Genomic DNA, 10,686 nt, shown 5'->3' with positions numbered 1-10,686 from the left:
TAGTATAATATCTCTTTATTTATTACTAACTTTTATAAATGCAATGCCAATATTAAAATATTAAAAAGGTAATTAAAACATTAACCAATGTTAACAAATAAGACCCTGTAAAATGTTACCTTTATTTTGAAATAGTAATTTTTGATTGTACACTGAACAAAATTATAAAGCCAACACTTTTGTTTTTGTTATTTCTCTCAAATATTGTTCACAAATCTGTGTAAGTGAGCACTTCTCCTTTGCCGAGATAATCTATTCACCACACAGGTGTGGCATATCAAGATGCTGATTAGACAGCATGATTATTCCACAGGTGTGCCTTAGGCTGGCCACAATAAAAGGCCACTTAAAAATGTGCAGATTTACTGTATTGAGGGGTTTGGGGAGGGTCTGAAAATCAGTGAGAATCTGGTGTGCACGCTGGAATGGCACTCAGAGATCATAAAATGTAATGACAAAAACCATGGCTAAGAGCTAAAACTAAAAGTAGAAGGTAAGAGCATAATTTGATGGTGTCCTGAGTATTTAAACTGGCCTTTCGCAACCCATTCTCACTCCAAAGGCGTCAAAAACTGAAGCATGGTCAAGCGCCCCTAGCGTCACTTTTATGACGCCAAATGTGCCTCTCGGCGTCGAATATCGAAGCACTACGACCTTCATTGCTTTCAATGGGAAACTTTTGGCGTCAGAATTCGACACGAGGACATGAGATGTTTATCGCTATGAAATCACGTTCAAGAAGTCTCATTCAGCACACATCGCGATACTTGCTATCAGTTCCACAGTTTGGGTGAGTAGTCGTATATACGCTCTTTTAATGCCTTTTATAAAATGTATTCTGTCTTATTTATTAATCAGATTAGTGCCATATGTTTAATCGCTGTATTATATCGGTCATCCGCGGCTGTCTTTGAGTTTCATTGCGTTTAAATAAATGAACACAGCTGCTAATTAGTCTGATTAAACTCTATCTGTCACCTGACGTGCCATAGACCTTCAATCCGTTTTATATTATTATTAATTTCAGGATCAATGATGCAAGTTGTATTTGTAGTAAAATCATGGTAATCACGACACTTACAATAGTAATAAATGAAATGTGAAGTTAAAACACAGTAAACAGGACATTAGTAACTGTAGTTTTACTATGGTATATTAATAATCAATACAACAATACAATAATCACCAAACCAGCTATGTTTGTATCACTGTAATGTTAGTGTTTTTATGTGCTTTTATATGACAGATATCACAGTAATCATATGTTCTGTACCATGCTTTTAATACCTTTTAATGTAAATCCAAAAAAAAAAAAAAAAAATCAAATTAAAAATAAATAATAAAACATGCATTTTTCCATTTTGCAGTTCATTCATATCAGTTTATATTTATATATATATTTATATATGTTTATTATATCTAAATATTTTGCTCACAGATCATTATTAACATTCTTTATATAATTCAATTTTATTTACTCTCCCCATTTTATTATTTTTATTTTTAGCTGAAAAGACGTAAAGGCAGTCAGCCCAGTGGTGTTTCTGGAGAGGGATTCCTTCAGAAATGGAGAAGACAGAAAGATATTTGCAGCAGTAAGTCTGTGATAGTTTGTCCCTTTTATCAAACATTCCTGCTGTTATAATTTGTACAGCATTTGTTGTTTCTTAAACTGTTGCACTGTCCAAATACCCACACTTGCCATCTTTGCACTTGACCACTTGACTACTTATTAAGTCTTTCCTGTATTTCGCCTAGTGTTCAAGTGAGCATGATGACCACAAGTGTGTGTCGAACTTTTCATGACCTGATGACTGTGTTTCCCAATCCTGGTCCTGGAGAACCCCAGCACTGCACAGTTTTGGTGTCTCTCTTATCTGCCTTGGAGTCTTCACTGATGAGCTGATGAGTTGAATCAGGTGTGTTTGATCAGGGAGACATCTCAAATGTGCAGTGTTTGGGTTCTCCAGGACCAGGATTGGGAGCCACTGCCTTATGGGACACTTATGTGTTTACAGAGATTTTTAATATCTAATTATCAATATTTCACATACTGTACATTGGACAGCTTTCCATGACCTCTTGTGAGATCTTGGCAAAAAGTCTGACGATTTATTCCAAAACATGATGCATGATGGGATACAGTAAGCTTTGTATAGCTCTCCGGAGCATTATTGGAGAGGTTTAGTGTGTGTTAAGGACGCTGTGCTTTGGCATTATTAAGACCGGGGACAGTCTCGTTCACACACTGTCACGTACACACACTCTCAAGTGGCCAAGACTGCAAGTGTGGGTATCTGGACAGGGTCAAAGTCTTAAAAATTATCCCTAAACACAGTCGCACATCACAGTCTTAATAATCCAGTTTAACACTTGTATGATATTGTACAAGCCCCAGGACGGTCTCATCTGACACTATCAAAAGAATTCATATGACTATAGCTTGCTATTAATTACTTGTATTCAATAATGCATGCATTTAACATTTAATTATACAGCATCTTTACAGAGGCTGCTTTTATGGTCTAAACAAAACACAGTGTAATGTATAAGTTGAATGTAATTTAATATTTCCTTCCTTTCTGTCTTACAGGATTGTTTGAGGATAACGCTGTAATTCTCCATCATGCACAAGGACTCACCTCGTTTACTCTTTATCCCCCGCACACACAGAAATGGTCCCTGGATCAGTGATTAGACTTTGGAGTGGTTTAATTTTTGCAGAAGATGTAACTTTGTTTTAATTATAAGCTCATAATGAATACATTACAGAACCAGTGATGAAAACAATAGTTAAAAATAGCGCTCCATATTAAAAATATATTGCACACTTGACATGCATGTCTTCATGGTGTTTTTTTGTGAGTTTGAAACATTTACATTGTGTTGTATAACATTTTGGTCACAATACTTTTTCCAGTGTTCTCTGAAAGACATACTGTATTTACTGTTTTGTTTTTTAATAAAAGCATTTTCATTTGCATACTGAAAATAGTTAATGTTTACAACATAACTGCCTTTTTATTCTTTATGGTGGCAAAAACGAGCTTGGTGACAGAGGATGCAGTGTAGTAATTTGGGCATGTTGTCTTTAAATGAGTTTGACATATAAATAAATAATGGAAGATCCTTACAAAAATATGCATGTTTATTATGCTTTATGTATTTATTTGTTCATTCATTTATAATTTCAGTTTTTATTCCTAGAGTTCAAATGGTAGAGAATGGTAAATCACAGAAACACAAATGTGAACAATTTTAACTTTAAAACACAATGTAATATACAATGTAAATTTTAGAAGCACGTCATTTGATTAGTAAATATATTTGTCTTTGGTCAAAAAAAAAAATACAAATCTTAAAAATGTGTCTTATATTTATAATAGAGGAATCTGTCTGTTGGATACAACTGCGACTGCTGGGCATGTGCACATCAATATTGCCCAATGTTTGTCAAGCTGAACAACGGCGGAAGGTGAAGACGTTAATAAAACAGAATCTAATAAGTAGCAAGCTTAATCTATTGTTAACCGAATCTATCCCTTCAGCCGAAAAACGAAAGACATCTGTCATAAATGGATAAGGAAGTGTGTCGCTGCTGCTCAGCTTTGATGTCATTGGCTATGAATTTTCAGGACAGTCTGTGGTTGGACTATCTTTTAACCCATATTAAACAGCGCATCATGTTAAAAAGTATGTTTTGCTGCTATCATCACATTAGTAATATATTAAGTCAACAATGAAGTGTTGCTATCTTGACAAAAATGACATCTTTAGCGAGATCCTAATCCTAACCCTAAGCATAACTTAAATGAACTACAAAAAACAGCCCCCTAGTGTTGCCTTTCCATAGATAGAACGACGGAGGCTTGTGGGTAATGTAGTTTAAAACTTTTTATTAACGAAACGAATTAAATTATTTATTTTAAGGAAAACTGGATATCTAAATATGTTTATTGTGCAAACCTCTATGATATATTTGAGAGGCAGGCTGAAATGTGGTATTTTACAGTGAGCAATATTTAAAATGCCTTTATGTCAGCTTTCCATTTATTTCTGAAAACTGAGCTCAACATTATTTTATCAGCATAGCATAAGTAATAATCCTGCCCATTTTCTCTTTGATATGTTAATTGGACTCTGATTTACAGCCATTTGAATTGTACAGTTTTGGGCTCTTCCGGGGGGTGCTACTGGGCCCCTGGCGGTAGAAGGGCAGTAAAACCTACATATATGTATTCTCCTCATCATGGACAACAAACTGAGCTGAGTCACATTTATATCTGACAGTTTTCACAGTCCTCTGTTTTCTATTCTATTCATCATGACTATTAAACCTTTTGACAGGACATTGTGAGGCTATCTGATGAAACATTGAAAAATTAGAAAGAAATTATTTAATAATGAAAATAATAGATTATTTATTTGATTTCTGAAGTAAATGGCAAGAAATATAATGGATGAACCTGCAACAACTTGCCTTTATCTATTCCCCACTGTAAAGCAGTAATCAAGGACAATGTATACACATTGTGATACTTCACTATTACACAAGGACAAATTCATGCAGTGCTAAGAATATTAATTTATATATATATAACTATTTAGCAAAAATCAGTGTAAAAATGTCCTCTTCACCCCCGTATCTTGCTCCTCAGGTGCTGGACATCAGTAATGTGTGTGCTCTTGGTTTGAATACTGTACAAGATCCACGTTGATCATTCCTGCTACATTCTCAGTTATCCCTCAAGTGTTTGTAACAATAAAGCCCATGGCACCATCTTGTAATGCAGAATAATTAATCTCGTAACTCCCTTTATTTCACTAAAAAATGTGCTAAATGTTACTAAAATATAAAAAAATTACTTTCTGGTGTACTGATGTCTCAGATGTTATTAATCCGATCGAAAATGTTTATGTCTTAAATAAAAAATAATCCCAATAATTAATATGTCGTTTTTCCAAGTCTAAAATAAACACATATGAGCCTACCTAGTAAAATTATGTATTTACCAAGAATCTTCACAACACAATATTCACCATTTTCATTTTATTGAAGCATAGACTATAAAGTTGATAAAGTAGCATCAAGACAAATAAGATTCAATGAAAATAATTATCATCAAAAATACATTAACCTCATATATAAATCAGTTCACACAGATGAGTGATGAAATGTCCTTAAAAGTCACACAGTCCCATCCAGTCAACTGTGATAAAGATCATGTGATATATATAAGACATGAGATACTGTTCCAGAAAATAATGATTCCCATCATCACATCTAAACTGGTTTCATCTCCCATGATGATCTTCTTCTCTCGTGTCTGGAAACAGTTTGTGGTTGATGTCCAGCACTGATGTGGTGTAGCTTGTTCTCAGCCAGAGGATCTCTCAGTCCTAAGATTCCAGACCTGGTCAAAGTGAAACAAGCAATCCAGATGAAGTTGTTTAATGGACAGAGAGCTCAGCTTATGTTCTGTGTGATTTTAGCAGTGTGAGCAACTATGACCCTTGTAGTACTGTACACTTACCATTCTTCAAGCTGTTTTGAGACCTTTTGAGAAGCTTTTTCTCTGAAGAGAATTTACCACATCCTCTTCTTTCACTCCTTTCAAGAGCATCACTTGGTCAAAACCCCTCATTTGGCTGATGAGATCATCTGTACAAATTAAAATACTGCAATAAATATGTCATTCTGCAAGAATTAAGAAAAAGTTACAGAGGCAAAGGACTTGCTCATGAGACTCCATTAGCATGTGTAGTTCTCAGAGACTCTAGAATTCATCTATTGTTGCAGTAAATGTGTTTTCTTCCTCTAGAATCTTTCTCCAAAGTTCCTGACTTCTCTCACAAATGTGTTTTAGTCTGTGCAGTGTAAGGCCTGGCTTCAAACCAATCAACTATCAATTCACAATTTATAACATAACATTTACAAAACAATTAAATAATGTCAATTGGTGTTTATATCAGCTAAACCAATTTCATGATACTTGTCTACTCTTAAAACAGGTGGTGTGTTTTTAAAAACATAAAATGTCCAGTCACACTTTGCTAACATGCTGTAATGGTAATAGTAAAAAAAGAAATCAAGGCTGACATGACCAGTTCTGTGAGAGATCATCATAAAATGTTGTATAACACAGCATTGCTTCAACACTCACATACCAGAGGACTTCTGTTTGTTTGAGCACAAGATGGCCATCTTCATTTCTCATCCAGAGCAAATCCTTTCCTTGGTCTTCCTTCTCTTCTGTGAAACAAGAAAATCTCTACTTACTCTCTGTGCAATTAATATTGCTCATTAAACATAATTAAGTTAATTTAAAGTAAGATTCAGACCAGAGCATTTGATGAGTAAATGTTGATTAAAAAAAATATTCTAAACAAATGTACCTGGGAAGAGCTGATCATGGCAAGATTCGCTGAGACTCAGTAATAGCTCTTTTAGTTTTTAGGAAGGTTTGTGAGGGTTGGCTCTTGAGTGAGCTGTTGAGCTTGATATTTTAGACCTGAACAACATTAGGATTATCTGCAAAAAATACTGTAAGACAGAAAGAAGAAAATATTATTAAGTACGTGCAACTTGTACATTACACCTCTGTAAAGATGCTGTATAATTAAATGTTAAATGCATGCATTATTGAATACAAGTAATTAATAGCAAGCTATAGTCATATGAATTCTTTTGATAGTGTCAGATGAGACCGTCCTGGGGCTTGTACAATATCATACAAGTGTTAAACTGGATTATTAAGACTATGATGTGCGACCGTGTTTAGGGATCATTTTTAAGACTTTGACCCCGTCCAGATACCCACACTTGCAGTCTTGGCCACTTGAGAGTGTGTGTACGTGACAGTGTGTGAACGAGACTGTCCCCGGTCTTAATAATGCCAAAGCACAGCGTCCTTAACACACACTAAACCTCTCCAATACTGCTTCAGAGCGCTATACAAAGCTTAGTGTATCCCATCATGCATCATGTTTTGGAATAAATCGTCAGACTTTTTGCCAAGATCTCACAAGAGGTCATGGAAAGCTGTCCAATGTACAGTATGTGAAATATTGATAATTAGATATTAAAAATCTCTGTAAACACATAAGTGTCCCATAAGGCAGTGGCTCCCAATCCTGGTCCTGGAGAACCCAAACACTGCACATTTGAGATGTCTCCCTGATCAAACACACCTGATTCAACTCATCAGCTCATCAGTGAAGACTCCAAGGCAGATAAGAGAGACACCAAAACTGTGCAGTGCTGGGGTTCTCCAGGACCAGGATTGGGAAACACAGTCATCAGGTCATGAAAAGTTCGACACACACTTGTGGTCATCATGCTCACTTGAACACTAGGCGAAATACAGGAAAGACTTAATAAGTAGTCAAGTGGTCAAGTGCAAAGATGGCAAGTATGGGTATTTGGACAGTGCAACAGTTTAAGAAACAACAAATGCTGTACAAATTATAACAGCAGGAATGTTTGATAAAAGGGACAAACTATCACAGACTTACTGCTGCAAATATCTGCCTCCGCAGCTTTCTGTCTTCTCCATTTCTGAAGGAATCCCTCTCCAGAAACACCACTGGGCTGACTGCCTTTACGTCTTTTCAGCTAAAAATAAAAATAAAAATAATAAAATGGGGAGAGTAAATAAAATTGAATTATATAAAGAATGTTAATAATGATCTGTGAGCAAAATATTTAGATATAATAAATATATATAAATATATATATATATATAAATATAAACTGATATGAATGAACTGCAAAATGGAAAAATGCATGTTTTATTATTTATTTTTAATTTGATTTTTTTTTTTTTTTTTTGGATTTACATTAAAAGGTATTAAAAGCATGGTACAGAACATATGATTACTGTGATATCTGTCATATAAAAGCACATAAAAACACTAACATTACAGTGATACAAACATAGCTGGTTTGGTGATTATTGTATTGTTGTATTGTTTATTAATATACCATAGTAAAACTACAGTTACTAATGTCCTGTTTACTGTGTTTTAACTTCACATTTCATTTATTACTATTGTAAGTGTCGTGATTACCATGATTTTACTACAAATACAACTTGCATCATTGATCCTGAAATTAATAATAATATAAAACGGATTGAAGGTCTATGGCACGTCAGTTGACAGATAGAGTTTAATCAGACTAATTAGCAGCTGTGTTCATTTATTTAAACGCAATGAAACTCAAAGACAGCCGCGGATGACCAATATAATACAGCGATTAAACATATGGCACTAATCTGATTAATAAATAAGACAGAATACATTTTATAAAAGGCATTAAAAGAGCGTATATACGACTACTCACCCAAACTGTGGAACTGATAGCAAGTATCGCGATGTGTGCTGAATGAGACTTCTTGAACGTGATTTCATAGCGATAAACATCTCATGTCCTCGTGTCGAATTCTGACGCCAAAAGTTTCCCATTGAAAGCAATGAAGGTCGTAGAGCTTCGATATTCGACGCCGAGAGGCACATTTGGCGTCATAAAAGTGACGCTAGGGGCGCTTGACCATGCTTCAGTTTTTGACGCCTTTGGAGTGAGAATGGGTTGCCTTTCGGCAACACCTCAAATGTTATCTTGACCATTTAGATATTGTCTTTGCTTGGGGAGTTGCAATGTTTCTCCTTCCCGTTCATAAATCATATCTTATCAATTACATGGTCCGAATTTTCCCTCTCCTGCAGGGTATCATTTTGGACATGATTCCTATAACAAGAATATGATACATTTGACAAATAATTGATTTTCAGCTAAGCAATGAACGGTTATTAATTTATAAGTCTTTTTGAGTTCATTTTGGTGCATCAATATCTGTAAAAGACCAGAGGTTAAAAGGTCCCCTTAACGGAATTTCAGTCTGGTTCTTTTCTTCTAGGTGGGGGGGGGGGGGGGGGGAGTCAATCCAAAGAGCTTGTGATCATGATTACTTTCATGGATTTCCATGTGATGGTCATGCTGTGCATCTCTTTCACCTTCAATCTTGATTACTTGCCCCAAATTTAACAATCCGAATTGGAATTGTCAATAATTGTTCTTTTGGTCTAATGTTGAAAGCTGTTCAAGCTGTTAGTTAGTGGACTTTCTTCCGACTTGTGGTGCTAGGAATTGATTTAAAACATCCTATTGTCTTGAGCCTTTCTGTGGAATTTGTCTCCTCATGTTTCAACCATGCTCCCGATCGAATCTTTAATTTGTCTGGTTTGGGTTGGATACAAATTCAGCAAATTTTCAGAAATGCGAATGATGATAAAATTACAGTTGAATACAAAATATTCAACTGTAATTTTAAACTTAAATTCAAGTAGCTGGAAGGAATGTCAGCTATTCCAGAAATCTTTCTTTAAAAGAGTTTAAATTTCTGTTTCATAACTACAGACTGTGAAAGTACAATTGATCAATATAAAGGATCGTCACTCCCACTGAATCCTGCCCCCCACCCCTTCCCCAGATGACTATAGAGATCCAATCTTTCATTGTAAGAAAAGGTGAATCTTGTAAAACCATTGTAAATGGTCCTTATTGTACTCTAGTTAACAATCTTTTCTTCGCCCTTCTCTTTTAGAAAGCCATCTAAAATGGTTGTCTAATGATACAGGTTTAGCCAATAGTGACTCAGAATCTATAGCAGTTACAAACAGGAGTATACTTCCATCTGTTCTTCGGCACTTTACTTTTTCCTCAAGAACATGGTAAGCCAAGACTTATTAAACTGCCACCCTCACAGGTGTTGTGCTGAGTTGAACTTACAGAGCTTTTCACATCACAGTGATTATTTGAAATGGAAAGAAAAAAAGATTATGATGAGACAGAGTGAAAGGGATGGGGACAGAAGATGAGTACACAAGAGTGAGAGAATACAACATGAACACAACTGGCTTTGCCAACTTTCTTTTATCAGAACAGAGATTGATTATAAGTATTTTAGAAACTTACTGTATGTGTTGAAGGTAAAAGCTTCTGTTTTCATTACATGGAGGTATGTGGTATTATGTAGAGAAAACCAGAATAATCCCTACTATGGGAGGTTTATTTCTTAGCATTTTTGTGCCAGTTTATTTTATATTTCATTAGGTGTTACAATGGTAACTACAATTTTAAGAAATGTTCTTTGTGTTATGATAATACCTGTAGAAATCCACACGATGAATCAGATTTCACCACCAAGTGTCCTGTCTATAAACTGATATTTTTAAAATAAATTGGTGGCTCATATTTTGCTTACAATAAAAGTTATACAATAACTACAATATTTGACTTTGAAACTTCCTGCTTTTTCTATTAAATATTACTGTGCATGGATTTAATCTTTAATTTGTATGGTAATTCATAACTTTTCTTTCACACATTTTGTTTTAAAATGTATTATTGTTGTTGGCTTTATTATCATTATTTATTTTTATTAATTTTTTATGATCAAATAAATGCACCCTTCAAAAATCTTATTGACCCCAAATATTTGACTGGTAGTGTAATGTTAAACTATTTATAATGTTTCATTGGTTATGGTTTTTACTTGTGCTGTATGCACTGTGCATCAATATTCTTAGTGTGAAACAATAAAATTTATTGAAATAAATAGTCATTTCTCAAAAATCCTTCCAGCATGGCCAGTTTCTTCATGATATCTGGACAAACACAACATC

General features: G+C 34.7%; 2 long non-coding RNA genes across 3 annotated transcripts; one reads left to right on the top strand and one right to left on the bottom strand.

Moving 5' to 3' along the window:
* Window positions 1-377: 377 nt before the first annotated feature.
* On the top strand, window positions 378-10,371 carry LOC127949328 (uncharacterized). Of its 2 annotated transcripts, none has more exons than XR_008152286.1 (4): window positions 378-493; window positions 9,419-9,518; window positions 9,606-9,732; window positions 9,810-10,371. It is a non-coding gene; the product is annotated as an uncharacterized LOC127949328 (long non-coding RNA). The 2 variants fall into 2 exon arrangements; XR_008152285.1 differs by having other exon boundaries at window positions 9,419-9,528.
* On the bottom strand, window positions 5,056-8,480 carry LOC127949327 (uncharacterized). The gene is made up of 6 exons (XR_008152284.1): window positions 8,345-8,480; window positions 7,516-7,615; window positions 6,397-6,512; window positions 6,169-6,253; window positions 5,535-5,662; window positions 5,056-5,414 (listed from the first exon to the last, which is right to left on the bottom strand). It is a non-coding gene; the product is annotated as an uncharacterized LOC127949327 (long non-coding RNA).
* Window positions 10,372-10,686: the final 315 nt, after the last annotated feature.

Source organism: Carassius gibelio, chromosome B1, assembly GCF_023724105.1.
Source record: "Carassius gibelio isolate Cgi1373 ecotype wild population from Czech Republic chromosome B1, carGib1.2-hapl.c, whole genome shotgun sequence".
NCBI classification, from domain to species: Eukaryota; Metazoa; Chordata; class Actinopteri; order Cypriniformes; family Cyprinidae; genus Carassius; species Carassius gibelio.
This window is presented reverse-complemented; position numbering and strand designations above follow the sequence as displayed.